The sequence below is a fragment of the Vicugna pacos genome, chromosome 2 (assembly GCF_048564905.1).
Source record: "Vicugna pacos chromosome 2, VicPac4, whole genome shotgun sequence".
NCBI lineage: Eukaryota > Metazoa > Chordata > Mammalia > Artiodactyla > Camelidae > Vicugna > Vicugna pacos.
Window position 1 is genome coordinate 92,445,379 of NC_132988.1, and position 17,722 is coordinate 92,463,100.

The 17,722-nt window shown below is 39.8% G+C and overlaps 1 long non-coding RNA gene across 1 annotated transcript; it reads right to left on the reverse strand.

Moving 5' to 3' along the window:
* Positions 1 to 273: 273 nt before the first annotated feature.
* Positions 274 to 7,586, reverse strand: LOC140687625 (uncharacterized). Its single transcript, XR_012062023.1, has 2 exons — positions 7,472 to 7,586; positions 274 to 827 (listed from the first exon to the last, which is right to left on the reverse strand). It is a non-coding gene; the product is annotated as an uncharacterized lncRNA (long non-coding RNA).
* Between the last annotated feature and the right edge of the window lie 10,136 nt (positions 7,587 to 17,722).

Here is a 17,722-nt window from a genome sequence, read left to right on the forward strand (position 1 = left end):
TATTATAAAAGCAGATTATTAAAGCTATCAGTATCTATATAAAGTTATATGTTGCTACCTAGCAAACTGCCTTAAACTTTCTGACTTAAATTCAAAGAGAAAGAAAGTAGAACAGTGGTTATCAGGGGCTGGGAAGAAGGAGGAATGGAGAGTTAGTATTTAATGGGGACAGAGTCTCAGTTTGAGTTTATGAAAAGTTCTGGAGATGGATGGTGGTGATGGTTGCACAACAGTGTTAATGTACTTGATGCCACAGAACTCTGTACTCTTAAAAATGGTTAAAATGGTAAATTTTCTGTTATGCATATTTCACAATAGTAAAGAAACACTTAGTGACTTAAAACCACAACCCTTTTAAAGTCAGGATTTGGGGCAATGCTCAGCAGGTTTGGCTCGTCTTTGCCCTCTGTGGTGTCTCCTGGGACAGTTCAATGGCTTCACTGACCACTTGGATGCTGGCTCTTAGCTGAGGTGCCTCTGTTCTCCACATGGCTCTCAACCTCCAAGCCGTCTCTCTACATGTGGCCTCTCTCTACAGCTGGACAGCCAGGACTTCTTTATAAGGCAGCTGGGCTCTGAGACAGAAAGCAGAAGCTCCAGATCTCTTAAGGGCTTGAAGTCCAGAAAGTTGCTTCCCCTGTACGCGAGCCATTATGCAGGCACAGATTCAATGTGGAAGGGGCCTGCCTGTGGGCGTGAATTCAGGGAGGCACGGTTCATGGAGGGGCATTTTACAACCCCACAGAAGCTGGCATCTCGTAATCCATGCCACTCTGGTAACATCTCTCCATGCTCTGCTTATCTTGAATTCTGTTCCAGTGCAGTATCTACAAATTAGCAGTGCAGAGTGTGGTTAGGAGGATCGACTTTTGCAGGAGCCTTCAAATGTTGGCTCTACTGTTTGTTGGTTGTGTGACCTTTGGCAAGTTATTCACCATCTCTGTGTCTCAGTTTTCTTATCTGTAAAATGGGGATGGCAGTAGTATTTATCTCATTGTGTTGTTAGTCCTGAATGAGTGAATCTGAGTAGAAAACCTAACACTGCCTGGCAGAAAGTAAGAACTATATAAGCATTTGCTATTATTGTTATTGTTGTTTTTGTCTTGTTTATTATAAAACAAATAAGGGTGATATGGTGGGAAAGGGGATATTTAGGGCTAAGGGAGAAAGGCTGGAAACTTGCTTAAGTCCATGGGACCTCCCTGCCTCACAGAGTTCTCACTAGCATCTAAATCCCTCACTGATATTTAAACCTCTTTTCTTTTGTTCTGCCCACAGGAGACATGGCAAACAGCTGATCAACATCTCCTCATAATAATCCCCTGAACACCTGAAGACAGCTGTGAGAGCTTAAAGATTTGCTGAGGCTAATCTGAACACAGGTAATTGAGTTGATGATATGTTCAAATGCACATAAACCTACACCTGGACAGTTGCTGGGTTATTAATGGGCACCCCACACTTCTCTACACCCCCTTGGGAGCCGGAGTGGTAGGTCTGGACTTCCCTGAATGCAGTCAGGGAGTAAGCCTCCTCTTTCTGAGTAGACCTGAACAGTGCGGGCAGAGGCTGAGAGGTGCCATGGGTTTGGAACTCTGCTGTTCAAAAGAAGAGCTAAACCCAGGAACAGATAATGTTGAACAGTTAATTAGCACCTACTGTTTATATCAGTGAGTTCTTGCTGAGCTCACCAGTGCCTAATCCAATAGGCACTTTTCAGTCCTCAGCTTCCTGGACAGCCCTCTCACAGTTGTCATCCTCTCTCGTTTTGGAGTGAGGCAGGACATTGTGGTTTTTTTCAAGTATTGCAACCAGAATGCCTGGATTCTAGTCCAGGCTCTCCCACTTACCAGCTGCATGACCTTGTGCAAGTTACTTGGCTGGTCAGTTTCAACTTTGTCCTGATCTTCATCTATAAATGGGATTCATAGTAGTTCTATATTATTGAGTTGCTGGAAATATTTTTTAAAAAATTTTTCTTAGCACAGTGGGTAGACATAGTAAGAATTCAAAATATTAAAAAAAAAACTTCTCCATTGACTTTTGGGACAGTGGCTCTTTTTCTGCCTGTTAGCCCACTCCTTCTTAGTCCTCTTTTGGCAACCCTCTTCTTTTACTCATCCATGAAAAATCAGCAGTTCCCCCAAGGTTCTCTCTTTGATCCTCTACTCTTCTCATTTTGAATAACCTCCGTATGACTCATTCCCTTGGTCTCAATTACTATCTATACACTGACGCCTTACAAACCTTTATCTCTAGGCTACCTTTTCATTGAAGAGTATCTCCATCTGGATAGTCCAAGGCTCCTTAAATTAAAAATGTCTAAAACCAGGACATCCACCCCTGGCTATGATGGAGTAGAAACTGATACCAGACTAGCCAACCTACCATTTTTTAAAAATCACTAAACAAAGCAAAATATTTGAGTCAACTATTTCAGGCAGCACAAGTCTGTGATCCCTAAGAGAAGAGAAATTCAAGAGGTGAGGTCCACAATAATCACTTTGGCTCATTATCTGGGGGCTATGTCCAACCAAGAAGGAGTGAGCTAGGAAACCAATTGAGCTGAGCAGGCAGAGATTGGAGTTTATGGCAGCTGAGCAGCTATAATGTACAAGTTAGGACACTGAGAGGAGGGAGTTTGCAGAGGGAGGGCTCCAAAAGTCTTGTGTGGATCCCCTGTGGGTGCTTGGCTAAAAGTTTGCACATGTGTAAGGTAAGACTATCCAAGGATTACCAGATACCAGCTCCTGTGGGGTTGAAAGCTGAGCAGGGATATTAGAGTTCAAGCTATGATGGGGGTCATTGGAGTTTTGGCTCAGCCTGAGTGAAAAGCCACATTAACACTTTGTTGATAACACCTCAGGCATCCAGCTGGGACACCAGAAAGAACACATCTTAAAAGTAAGGACCATGTTCTAAAGCAATATTTCTCAGATAGTTGTCCCCAGGCCAGTAGCATTAGCATCACCTGGAAATTGGTTAGATGTACAATTGGAAATGCAAATTCTAGAGTCCCATTTGAGTCTCAATCAGAGACTTGAAGGATGGAGCCCAGAAGTTTGTGTTTTTAACAGATTCTTTGGATGATTCTGATGCATGCTGACCTTCAAGAACCACTGCCCTAGAGGAAGACCTGCACTAGAACTGCCCTAACAATACCTTATGCAAAGCTTGACAAGAGCACAGGGGAAACAGTGTGAAGGCTGAGCATGTTGAGTCAGAGGGCTTGGGAAGATAGCTTGGATTATGCCACAGTTACAAACATCCTTCAAATCTCAGTGACCTACAACTGCAGCTCACACTGCAGGCCCGCTGGAATTCAATGGGGGCTCTGCTGTCTGTTGTTCTTGCTCCTTAACCCAGGCTAAAGGAGCAGCCACTGCGTGGAATGTTGCCAGATGCCATGACAGAGGGAAATAAAGAGCCTGACAAATTTTGTTCTAGTTTTTAGTTTCTAGTTCTAGTTCTCAAAGCTTCCTCCATCTCTTTGGCTGAATTAGGTCACACAGCCCCATCCAACTTCAGAAGCAGGTCAGAAATGTACAGTTTTACTTTATGTTCAGAACAGGATGTGGTAGTAATTAGTGCTGGTGTCTAAGTATTTCTGGTTCCCCTTTTGGGTTCATGGTAGGATTGCACTGCTCTGCCCCCCTGGAGTTGCCTGGGGCCATGTGACTCTTGGGCAGCAACTTTGAGAGCATATACACAATGAACCACACTCCCTTCCTGTTGCTGGAATGACAATCTCCTCACTGCTGTGAGGTATGTACTGAGATGAAGTCTCCATTATTCTGGATTCCTATGTGACTATGAGGAGCATTGCTCCCCAGCCAACCTGTGTGGGACATGTGGTAATAGCAAAGAATAATTTTGGTGGTTTTAAGTCACTGAGATTTTGTAACTGTTTCTTGTCACAGCATAACCTAACCTGTCCTGACTAATATACTCCCTTATAGAGTCATTGTGAGGATTAAACAAGATAATTTATGTCAAGGGCTTAGTACATGGTTAGCACTCATTATAAGTTAGTAATGCTCATTCTTGCTGGAACCCTTGCACTAACCTTCTAACCACTGGTGTTTGACCCTGCCCCATTTACTCCATCCACTCCACTGCCACTAGAGTGATCTTCCTAAAATGCTAATCTGATTATCCCCCTTACTTGAAATCCTTCGGTCTCTTCTGACTTTGATAAAGCTTCTAAATTCTCTAGCAGGGGTCCAGACCTTCCATGGCCTGGACCCTGCCTGCCACTCCAGCCTCATTCCCCACTAATCTCCCAAAGATCCCTAGGATCTGGCCACATCAGGCAACCCATTCTTTTCATGCTCTTTTTACATTTATACCATTGCAAATGCCGTTCCTTCTGCCCAGAGAGCCCTTCCTTCTCTTGCCCACCGAGCAAACTGCTTATCATCCTTAAAGACAGCTCAAATATCACCTCCTCTATGAATCTACTCTGATGCACTCAGTAAGAGTTATTCAGTAATATGGTTGTCACATTAAGTGGTAGGGTAACAGGATAAGTAGAGGTGATAGCTATTTTTTGACATTTGAACTATGTGAGATGCTTTATAAAGACAATATTTTTGATAAAATGAACCATGAATAGATAAAATGCCTCAGGAATATATGTCTAATTAGTATTCTATGGATGCACTTTCTTTTACAAATTGTGGTTTTAATAGCCTTGAACATCTGCAGTCACTTTTCTGGAAGGATTGCTGTCCTTTCTATGGCAGATATTTACTATTCCTTTAATCTGCAGCTTCCCTGTAAGTTCTTTATTGTCCCTCTTGCTAAGAATAGTAGCCTTTTTCTGCTGTGTTTTCAGAACCTTTAACCTCCACTTCCACCATAAAATTCATAACCATTACCCAAACAGTACTGCCTGAGACTTTTCCAACAAAACTTTCTCTTGGTGAGTCTGTGACTTGATTTCTGTGAATTGTAATAAATTCCAGAATTCTTATATTGCCTATTATTATCAAACTAGCACAGTTTTACAAGATTAAGTTAGTCCAATGGCAAAATTTCTAAATAAGAGAACTCTAAAAACCTAAGAAATATATTCTCAAAGATTTGTAAAGAGAAGCTAGAGCAGAGGTTGAGGTGAGGAGGGCATACAATAATTAGTAAGAAAAGGAATCTTGAAACATGGGTGTAAATCAACCTGCATACAGCCTTGTGGTAGAGTACGGGGATCCAGAATGACTTGGAGCAGGTATTCACGTAGGAACCTGTCTCTGCAGGTTAGGTCTTCAGAAAAAAGGAAATACGGCTAGTGAAGATATAAGTGTGGCTCCCAGTTATTAATGAAAGGGTGACTCAGAACTTTAACAGCTCTGAGAAAAAATTGGGGCACCACCCACCTGGGCTAGTCTTTAGACCTGGGAGTTGGGGTAACTGCACTTAGCAGAGGGGAGGAAATAGAAGAGCAGAAACTCAGGTTTGGGAAGGGAAAAGGACACTCCAGAAATACTTATCTCTTCTCCTACACCAAGGACAGAGGTGTTTTGACCCCCAAAGACAAAAAATAGCGTCAGCCATGGTGGGTGATTTCAAAAAAGAAATGTAAATTCCCCAAAAGAAAGAGTTGGAGCAATAGCTCAGCCATGTCCGCATTGATGGGGAAACATGTCAAGTGATGTTTGCGCTGATGTTTTCGGTTTAAATAATCTGTGGAATTATCGAAGGGCCCATCCAGTGTTTAGTGTATTGTGTCTCTCAGTTGTGTCTTTCAACATACTCTCAGTTGAAAATGAGGCTGGAGTACAGGCTATTTTTCATTTGTGGCAGCTTGTATCCAGGTTGCCACCTCTTTCAAATGCATAATACCTTTAGCAGAATCTGACTAGTCACACAGTGCAGAGGGACTGGCAAATTAAACATTTAACGGTCATTGAACAGAAATGTCCATTTTTATTTTTATAAAAAAACTAACTGCATAGTTACAAGGAATAACAAAAGGAATGTAGTTACTGAAGTCAGTTCTTTCCTGGATTGGGTCTGAAACATTCTGAACATATGGATCGTTTGCTCTTGGTAATGAAATGTGCTATAGAGGCAGGCCACATCAGGTGTCATGTAACAAAATTAAATCTGATGAGCAAGGAGTTGCCAACATTGGTCAATCCAGGTTGATAATGTAGTTGTTGGTCTTTCATTTCCTAAACTTATTTCAGGTAATAGAGCAGGGGACCTGATCACTCTTTGTTATTTCAGATGAAAATGAATGAACAAAAAAAGAAGTGATGGGCTCTGTGGAATTATTTGCTGGGATTAAGTTAGATGGGTTTCAGACATGGAGACATCTCTGCTTCCTGTGGTAGCTTGAAAAGCATTCCAAATATTACCCTGGTCAAGACATACATTTCCCTAAGTGTCTTTGCATTTTCAAGTTAAAATCTAACTTTTTTCCAATTTTAGAAAAAGATGAAAGGCCATCTTCATTTTGAGTGATATTACCTGAAAACAGCAATTTTTCCTAAATGGCAAAGAATCCCCCAGTTATTTCAAAGAATGTCTGAAACACCAAAAGCTGGAACCACTGGATTAGCTTGGAATTCAGGAGTCCTCTGTGACAGAGAACTAGATCAAGTTTTTTTTTTTTTTTTCAAGACCAGAGATTAAGGAAGTCCATCTTCAAAATATACTTGAAAAGCCTTCAGAACATGCCAGTGTAGGAAGTCAGCAAATTGGTGAGACTGAGGATTAACATCTATCCAGGATGGTTGGTTAATAATGCTCCTGAAGTCAGAGAGTATTTGTTCCTCTGACTCATGTGGGTCAACCAGAGGGCAGGATATGGGTAGGGTGGGGGAGGGGTGGTAGCCTGTAGCTGTTAATACCGTATTCTAAAATTATTATTGATTTTATATACTTTTAATGATAATGTAGAATTTATCTTAAAATTTCAAATAATCTTAAAGCAAGAGGGGAGATTTTTATATTGATTAAATGGATGCATTGGTTACAGTGTACCACACGTTGCATGAGGACCATTGAGGTCCCTCATTTAGACTCCTTTTTGCAAAGAGTTCAAGGCAGGCCTTTCAAATAGATTCATCATGATTCACAATACTTACAGTCATTTAAACTACAATCTCAAGAGAAATGATAAAATCAAAATCTTCCTATCTAACCACTAGTGACTCTCAACTTTTACTCTATGAGAATGTCTGCCCTTTCTTCAAAGTATCTACCTTTGTTAATAGTAAAAGAGACGTAGCTAACATCCCAATGGTCCTTTTCCACAAGAAGGGGAAGTCTGCTTTCAAAGTACCAACAACTTCTACCACCACACACTGTCACTGTATTCAAAAGGAAGAGTATAGTCAGAGCAAGTTTCCAGAATATGTAGTTCCTGATAGAGCATGTTCAACTGGACCATTGTGGACCACAGACCCTTTCAAGTACATTTCATAGCCCCACAATGACTTATCTGAAGCCTCCACTCAAAGCTTACTCTGGATGGAAGGGTCTGATTGAGACAGTAAAACTGTACAAGTGTGCCTCCAAGCATCTCCACTCAAAGCTTCCACTGAGCCATGTAGTTGGTTTGGTTAGATCACCAGGCTTTGGACAGGTATCATGACTTCCTGCTTTAAATGCATGCCCATCAAGCTTTTAGGTATCATTGCCATTACATCACAAAGAAGCCTTTACGCTGTCAGAAAGTTCTAGATAAATGGTTCCCAACCTTCTTCTTTATTAGAATCTTCTTACTAACAACAACACATTGTTACTTTATTTGGATTTTTAGTATTTATTGAGTGAGAAAACTACATAACTGCAAAAAAAATTACTATCAACCTAAAATTGAGAATTAACTTGTTAATCAACATTATCTATAGGTATTTTTTAAAAAATAATAGCTATACCTGAAACATAGTCAATCTTCAGGCAAGATTTGAACACTTGTTTTACCTAAGGCTCTTACAGTTGCAAATAACAGAAACAAACTCTCCCCAAAATAGGTTAAAAGGCTCCAAGGAAGAGATGAACACCAAGCCTTGGGAAGGGTCACAGTCAAGAGCAGTTCATGGCTTCATTCTGTTTGCCTAGTGGACAAGAGTGAACTCATCCCAGAGAATTACATCCTCCCACAAGGAAAGATATTAAGAAATACACTCAAATCCTATAATTTTTTCCTGAAGATCACACAATATTAGTTGGCTAGGGCCGCCATAACAAAATTCCATAGTCTGAGTCGCTTAAACAACAGAATTTTTTTTTCTCACAGTTCTGGAAGGTGGAAGTTCAAGATTTAGGTGCTGGCAGGCTTCTCCTAAGGCCTCTCACTGTGGCTTGCAGATTTCCACCTTCTCACTGTGTGCTTGCGTGGTATTTTCTCCATGTGCCCATCTCTAGTGTCTCTTCCCTTTCTTGTAAGAACATTAGTCATATTGGATTAGGGTCACCCTTATAATCTCATTTAACCTTAATTGCTTCTTTAAAGGTCCTATCTCCAAATACAGTCACATTGGAAGGGTAGGGCTTCAACATACGAATTTTGAAGGTACACAATTTAGTCTATAATAGACACCATATGTATCTGGTTTTTTCTCTGTAGGACGTATGAATTGCCATTGGCCAAAAGCATGAGAATTGTTCCCAGGCTAGTTACCTTATAAAGTAGGTAGGATTATACAGTTTTGATAACTCAGAGTTGAACACCAAAGAAGCACTGACTCAGGAATGTCACACTTCACAGGAACACTTCCTGGCAGATTTAAGTACTGCTACTTCTCTAGCTGCTCATTTTGCGGTTCCAATCAGCAAGGAGTCCCATGATTAGCATATCAAGGCTGCTGTATAGAATTTTTTAAATATCTGTGGAATTATAGAATATATTCGAGACCAAATGGAGGGAATCCATTCACCTCTTTTTTGACATCCAAATTAGGGAAAAGCAAGGAAACACTATACACACGGCTCATTTCAACCAAATTATTTCTTTAAATGAAATAATCAGTCCTCATAGGTTTGAATGCCATTGTCATGGGAAAAAATGAGAAAAGTAGGGAAGAGTTATGTGTTATTTAATGAAAACTGGAATTTGAACAAAATCTTATTTGGAACATAAGGAAAGAAAAAACATTGAGACTTAAGACTTTTCTCAAACTTCCAACCAACTTGGACTGAGTCAAAACACATACAGTTGACCTGTGAATAACTCAGGGATTGGGGCACCAAACTTCCACACAGGTGAAAATCTGTGTGTAATTTATAGTTGGCCCTCTGGATTCTGGCTCCTGGTTCCTCCCTATGCAGTGTTCTTCCATATCTGTGGTCCAGCATCCATGGGATTCCATCAACCTCAGATAGTATAGTACTATACTATTTACTTTTGAAAAAAATCTTCTACAAGTTGGCTGCACATTTCACACCTGTGTTTGTTGTTCAAGGGTCAATTGTATATGAACTCTCAGATCAAAGACAAAAAACTGAAAGGCCTTTACCAAACAAGGCTAAGCCACAAAAAGATCTAAACTACAGCTATATATAATTCCAATATGAAAGAACTATAATTCAAACCTTATTATTTTTAAAAAATGTGAATTTTCATTTGGGCTTACCATTTCTGTCCCCTCTAATTATGTGCCAAAATAAACAGAATTGTCCATATTCTGGTACATAAAATCACTTTTATGATGTTGCCTTGCCTGCTGTTAATTAGCACATGAATAATATCATAAAGTATAACATTAATAGGAATTAGTAGTTTTAAGTCTTAGTCCAAGGAAGAAAACCTCTTTCACTAGTTAAATGCACCTGCAAACACTGGCCCCTCCTCGGCACAAGCACTGCTGGTTCTCAGCAAGGAACAGTCAGTCCCAGAGGTGCCGTATTGTTGAACGCAGATAGGTAATTACCGACTCTCGCATTTTCCTGGTTGACTCTTGCACACTGTTGATTGGTGTGCTCAGGCAATTTGATGTTTTCTCTGCACTGGTTTCTGAACACAAAGAGCTCTGTTGTACCTGTTGAGAGCCATCTTAGAAATAAAAGAACCCAAAGTCCATGTTCCAAATTAGCAAGTTCTGTGCCACGTGAACCTTAGGGGATCTACATTAAGCAGGCAAGGCAAAAGGTATCTTGTTTGCAAATGTAAGATCTTTTTTATCATAGCTGAATCTCTGTCCTCATCAAGTCTTTGCAGTCTTGCATTGACAGCTAATGGGACAGAAGCCAGGTTTAGTTAGCCTTTGCTTTAAAGGATCCTGATTTGTAGAGGTCCATTTGTCTGTGCAATCATGACTATGAAAAAAAACCCACCTCTATTTATTTCTGCTGCTGTACTTGCTAGTAAATATGGATGACCATATTGACACCAGAGGGTCAAAGGCAGGCTGAAAGTCTCTGGCAAAGGTAAGAAGTTTAGAATGAGAAACAATTTTGGTGTAAGAGTGGGAAAACAGGCACTTAGATGTGGTAGACGAAGTGCACTATGTGATGACATGAATGTGAACTATAGCCTTGATCATCTGTAACATAGTCAACCCAAATAACCGTATCTTGAAATTAATTCATGCCTCCATCCCACTCCCCTTTTATTTTTCCTGAGTCTTAAAATGTGCAGAAGCCATTTCTTCCCCATTTTAAGGTGGCAGGACTTGAGTCAATCCCCAGAGTTCAGTTGGAATCTGTACTGTAAAAGCCTGAGCTCAAAGTCCTGTGTTGATGAACTCCACCAAAGTACATGGGAAGGAAGAGGAAGAGAAATCTTTGCCAGAATTATTTGATAAGAAAGATTTAAGTCATATGCTCAGAAGGAAAAGGGGGAACTCAATCTTTGCCTTATTAAATTAGGTCAAATAGAACTTCCAAATCAAATCATCTAATCAATGCTCCAACTAAAATAGAGATTACTTATGTGTGAATTACTGTTTTAACACCCATGAATATGAAAAAGATAATAAGTATTTACCGTAGACAATTTACCATAGAATTGTCTTATACTTGACTCAATGAGTAGCTCATATACTTATCTGCTCCCTGCACCACAGGAGTCCTTATCCTTAAAAGTGGCTAAATGATTGTCTACAATTTTATGCATATAAATTACTTCTAATTTTCAAGGAAGAAGATTTCAAGTCTGGTGATTATTTTATGTCGTATGACATAGATGACCTTAAGAAAGGAAGATTGTCTGGGTAGGTCTGGTCTAAATACTTGAGACCTGAAAAACAGCTCTTAAATGGCTGAGAGCAGAAGTCAGATATACTCCGTGTAGGACTTGGTTTGAAGGATGGAGAGGCCACTGGAGAAAAAATGCAGGCAGCCTTAAAGAGCTGAGAGAGGCCCTCAGCTGACAGCCAGCAAGGAAACAGGGACCTCAAACCTACCACTGCCAGGAACTGAACTCTGCCAAGAACACGAATGCCCTTGGAAGAGGACCCTGAGCTCTAGGTGAGAACGCAGCTGATTGATACACTGACTTCAGCCTTCTGAGACAGAGCAGAGAACCCAGTTATACTACCTTGAGCTTCTGACGTACAGAATTGTGAAATAGGACATGGGCGTTGTTCCAGTCCTCTAGACATATGCGAATTTGTTATGCAGCAGGAAAAAACTAATACAGCATTAGTATCTCCCTTTTTCACGGAAGAGGAAACTGCAACTCAAAAAAGTTAAGTGAATTGGTTAAAACTGTCTCGTGATTGTGGTGAGGGAAGGATCTGATTGAGGCCTGACTTCCCAGCCAGTTCACCTTTCTGCCTCACTGCTACACCACCTACAGCGAGGGTACGGGTAGACCTTCCACCCTCTGCTAGGTAATGTGTTCACCAGCCAGGAGCCATGGAGATAAAAGGAATAAGGCTTTCCAACTGAGGAAAGGGTGACTCAGATTCTTATTTTTAGAAACCAACGTGAAACTACTAGCTGAACAATAGCTTGGATTTTTACAGTGATCTGGACCCATGGGAGTGGACCTCACTGTCTGCTCTGTTGAGATGTATTAGTTGGTGTCTTTCTTAGGCTACAAGCACTAGTGGTTAATTTCCAAACAAGTGGAGCTGAATGAATTTAGACAGATTAACATTCTAACAGCAAGAAATGGAAAGAAAAGCAAATCCTGTGGTGCTTGTTAACGTATTGAAACACACTCAATAAAACCCCTCTCCCCAAGGCCTAGCTTTATAAATATTCACCTTATAAAGAAAGGTCAGTTTAAAAAGGGGAAGTTTTAAAGAGCAATTACCACCAGGATCTGACCCCATCTTTAAAAGTCTTTAAAGATGACTCCTGGGCTTCTGATTATAATAACTAGGTAGTTAATTTTGCCAACAGAGGCTACCTCTGTGACCTTTCTTCCTCCTTCCTGTTTGCTCCTCTCCAGCCACAGGGCCCTGGGGCATTCCTTAGAATGTGCCAAGCCCTGTGCTGCCTTGGGACCTTTGCTCTGCTGTTCCGCATGGCCTGGAACATTCTTCCTCTAGTTCCTGCCCTTAATTCACTCAGATCACCATTCCACTGGCATCATACTCAAGTGTCTTTCCCTGATCATCTTGCTTAAGGCAGTCGCACTCCCTGCCTGTCACTCTCTCCTTGCTCTGCTTTATTTTTCTTCATAGCACTTTGGCCACCTGATACTCCTCACACATAAAAATATGTCTGTTATCACCTGTCTCCCACACTAGAAAGTAAGCTCCAGAAAGGTGGAGAGGATTTCTTTGTTTTATTCGTTGCTGTATCCCAGTGTCCAAAATGGTTCATGGCATATAGCAGAGACTCAAATCTTTATCGAATGAATTAATGAACCAGGAACAAAAGCGTTACATGTGTTTAAATAATTTTTGTTGGTTTTGTTTGTTTGTTTAAATAATTTGTCACTCTTGAGGAATCTCTGCAACTGCTTTGTTTTCTCTCTCTCTTTTTTTTAAAGCATTTGCTAACCTGTTCAATATGGAAACGATACTTGATTGCATGGTTGTACAAAGTCCAGAACAAAAAAAAAAAGATTAAGAACTAGAGACAAAAAAAAAAAAAAGAACTAGAGACAGACTAAGGATGAAATTCTTCCTTGCCTTTCAATAGTCATATGACCTTAGAAAAGTCATTTATTTCTCTTGGCTTCAGACGTCTTATCTTTTAAATGGAGACAGTGATAGAGTCCTTTTTTTTTTTTCATTTTTTTAATTGAAGTATAAGTGAGGTTCAATATTATATAAGTTACAGATGTACAACATAGTGATTCACAATTTTTAAAGGTTGTATTTCACATATAGTTACTACAAAATACTGAACATATTCCCCGTGTTATAACATGCAAATGATAGAGTCTTATTTGAAGGGCCAAAGCAAATGGGATCTGGAGGTTGCTTCCTACACTAAGATCCTTTGAAATTAGAATTCAGTTGGTAGGGGAATCAGGGAGTGTCAGTCTTAGCCTTCCCAATGTTAAATGTAAACTGAGTATGTAACTCTGGGTAAGTCCTTTAACCTCTAGGCCTTCAAAGAAACCAACATTTTTTTGAGGTCCCTTTGAAATGAGGTCCAGTCACTAGCAGGGGTGGGAGTGGGGGAGGGGCAGGGTCAACCAGATGTTCTGGTGTTTGCAAGACCTTGATCTCTGTCCCTACAGGGCATTGGTCTACCTGTTGTTTGGTGGGGGTGAGCTCAAGACTAAAACGTTGGTTCAGTAAATATTTTCTGAGCACTTGCCATGTGCTGTGTGCTAGAGGATATCACAGTGAACATTGCAGATAAGGTTCCTGCCCTCTTACATTCTAATGGTAGGAAACAGATGATAAATGGGTAAATTATAAATGAATCAAGACAGATAATAAGTTCTAGGAAGGAAGCAGAAGAATGATATAATAGAGAGTGGCACATAGGAACTATTGGGCTAATTTGGATCAGGGAAGCATTTAAACTGAGCTTTAAAGGGTGAGAAAAATCTAGCCACAGGAAGAACATTTCAGGCAAGGGAAAGGCAGGCATACCATCATGGTCTTGAGAATGGAAAGAGATGTTCTAGGACCTGACAAAGGCCAGTGTGCAAAGGGTGTAGTGACTGAGGGAGCAGTGGCATGAGATGAGGCCATGAGGCAGGCAGGAGCCACTTTATGTGAGTGAGGCCTCACAGCCATGACTTTGTGCAAAAGAGGGTGGTGGGTTGAAATAGACTGGTGGCATTGAAGATGGAGAGATGTGGATGGATACAAGGTACATTTTGGAGGTAGAATCAACAGGACTTGGGAATGTATGTTTGTGAAGAAAAAGTCTTTAAAGATGACTCCTGGGCTTCTGATTGTAATAACTAGATAATTAATTTTGCCAACAGAGGGAAATCTGAGTAGGACCAGATGTGGAAGTTGGGGGATGGTGGGGACAGAGGTATATAGAGTTCCACTGGGAAGAAAATGTGATACTTGGAGCGAAGGCACTCTTATTGTTAATGTTCAAATTATTTTGTAAGCAGTAGCTAATTAGTTCTCATAACAGTTGTTCTGAGTTGTTAATTACCTGAGCCCCATTTTACAGGCTCTGGAGAAGAGCAAGTGTCTGTCATTTGCCTAAGGCTAGAGTAAATTATAGAACTTAACAGCAGCACCAATTAATTCCTGGTAGTCCTATGCTCTGCCAGTCTTTCTTAAAAGAGTAGCTCTTTTGGTTAGGATGAGTAAATCAAATGCTATTTTGAAAGAGTAAGTCATGGATTTTGAGGTTAATAGACCCAGAGTCATGTTTGACTTTGCCCCTTATTACTGATGTGATATGGACACATATATAATAACAATACCCTCGAGCCTTCAGTTTCCAATAAAATAATACTTATAGAATCAAGTACTGAACATGTTCTCATTTCTGCTGTATCCTCTGCCTAGAAACATTTTTTTCCCCAGAAAACCAACTGTCATCATATTGAAGAGAACGTCTCTGATCATCCTACAATAAATTAGCAGCACCCCCACCCTTTAGCCCCATTTGATTTCTCTTTATAGCACTTATTACCACCTGACCTATTATATATCCATTTCCATAAGATCAGAGATTTTGTCTACTTTGTCCTGTTGTGTCTAGAATGATGCCTGGCACAAAACTTCTCAGTATTTGTTGAATGAATGAATAAATTAGATGAAAATTTGTATATACTAAAACCCTCTGCATGATGTCTGCCATGATAGGAACTCAATAATAGTTATCCAAATACAAATTGAGAAACATACTCAATTTTATATATTCCTTGTCTAAGAAACTATTTTAATGGTATTTCTTTGTATATTATATTAAGGATAAGTCTTTAGCTATTTCTTGAAAAGATATTTTCCAATTTCATGCTTCATTTGATCCACATAAGGAAAGACAGTCTTTGCTGTTCCATGAACTTGAATCGTCATTTTGTGGATTACAGTTATGTGGTTATGAGAACAAACCAGTTAATGTAGTGACTCACGAACAGTATGTGCATGAACAAACAAAACTGACCAAAGGTTCGAAAGTATGCTACCACCACTTAGATAGGGATGAAAATTTTATTTTTAAACAATTGAGATGAAAATTGGGTTATAGATGCTTTGTCATCTCCCAGACCGCCCAGGGAGGAAAGCTACAAAAAATTTTTCCTCTGTAAAAGTACTCAGCTTCTCAGTAGTAATTTTATTATAAAACATTCTTTTTTGATGTTATTTCCAAATAAAATTTGTATCTTTTTTTTTAGATTCCATATATAAGTGACATCATATGATATTTGTCTTTCTCTGTGTGACTTACTTCACTTAATATGATAATCTCTAGGTCCATACGTGTTGCTCCAAATGGCATTATTTCATTTTTATGGCTACGTAGTACTCCGCTGTATGTATATATACCACTACTTTATCCAGTCATCTGTCAATGGACATTTAGGTTGTTTCCATGTCTTGGCTATTGTAAATAGTGCTGCTGTGAACACTGGGATGCATGTGTCTTTTCAAATTAGAGTTCCCTCCAGATGTATACCCAGGAATGGGATTGCTGGATCACATGGTAAGTCTATTTTTAGTTTTTTAAGGAACCAAAACATTCATTCTTAATTTCTCTGTTTTAGTAGTATGGGCCTTACCATTCTTACTACTTTCTTTCTTTTAACCTCATCTTTAAATAGTTGCTCAAATGCCACCATAGAGGTGAGGCCTGTTCTGACCACTCCCCCTCCTGCCCCCAGTACTTCTGGTCTCCCTTATGCTGCTCTAGTTTTTCAAACCACAGCACTTGCCACCTTAAAGCCATTATATAGTTTACCTACTTACTATGTTTATTGTCTGTATGTTCCGAATTAAAATGTAAACTTCATGAAGGCAGGAATTTTTATCTATTTTGTTCACTTACATCTGCCCAAGGCCCAGAACATACTCTGTCACATCATAGATGAATGATAAAACCAAGCAAAATTATAAGGTTGTTGAAGGTTAGGGAGCCGAGATGGAAACTGCAGTACCTGGTCTCAAGTCACACCAGACAGTTGTAGTAGCATAATCCCAGCATGATGCCAGTGTGACTTCCAACCATGACATCAGCCAAGGATGTCACTGTCTCTTCTGCTTCTCCCCTAAACCCCCCAAGCATTCATATCTACCTGGTCACCAGCCCCCGGCTCAGTTATTTTCCTGGCCACTTCTGTTTTATTAACTGTCTCTTCCCAATCTTCCTGATTTTCTATCTTCCCTCCTTCATTAAGAATAAAGAAATGAATGAAACATCAATTGATGAATCACTCAACAGATGTTTGCTGTTTACAACTAACGTTTACTGAGTATCTGCTATTTATTTAGCACCAGCAGGCATACAGTATATCCTAGTGGCTGAACCAGCAACTTTGGGGTTGGACAGTCTTCGGTTAAATCCTGGCTTTGCCTATTACTAGCTTGCTGACTAGGGACGGTCACTTAACTCCAGTTTCCCCATGTGTGAAATGGAGGTAATAATGACATGTGCCTCAGAGGCTGTTCTGAAGAATCAGTGAGAGTGTGAGTATGAAATACTGAGAATATTGCCAGACACAAATTAGGTGATCCATAAACATTAGCCCTTAAGATTAGTTCTTACCTAGTGCTCTGTAGGGAATAGGCTATATATCCAAGACTTGATCCTTGTCTCCATAGACCATCCCAACCCATAAGTAAATTAGAAAACAATCTAGGGCTGAATATATAACCTGGTACTCATTTTTGTGGCTTAGAGTGTATATATGTATAGCGGTGTTATAGAGAGTAAAAAGGGAAAAAGAGAAAATGCCAGAAATACTGATTTGTAGCATATTTAAGAGGCAGAAAATATATATTATTCGATTTGTGGTATATTAAAAAATTATATAAGTAGTATATTTTAAAAATATATATTAAATTCATAGTATTAGAGGAAGAAAATTGTATGACTCGCAAGGGTTCTTAGCCATTTGAGGTGCAATGCATTGCAGTGGCCAAGAACTTCGGTAGCCTAGAACCACACTGTAGGTTCAGATCCCAGCTCTGCACTTAATTAGCTGTGTGATGTTGGTCAAGACATTTAGTCTCTCTGTCTATCTTTCCTCATCTGTAAAAGGGAGGCGATAATAATAGTGAATATATTGCAGGATTGTTATGAGAATTAAATTAACATATGCAAAGTACTGAGAAAAGTGCCTAGCATATGGCAAGTACCCAAGTGTTAGCTACTATAACCCCCCATTTACTTTTTCTTTATCTCAAGCCTTCACTAGAGAATAGTTTAAAATGCCATAATTAGACTC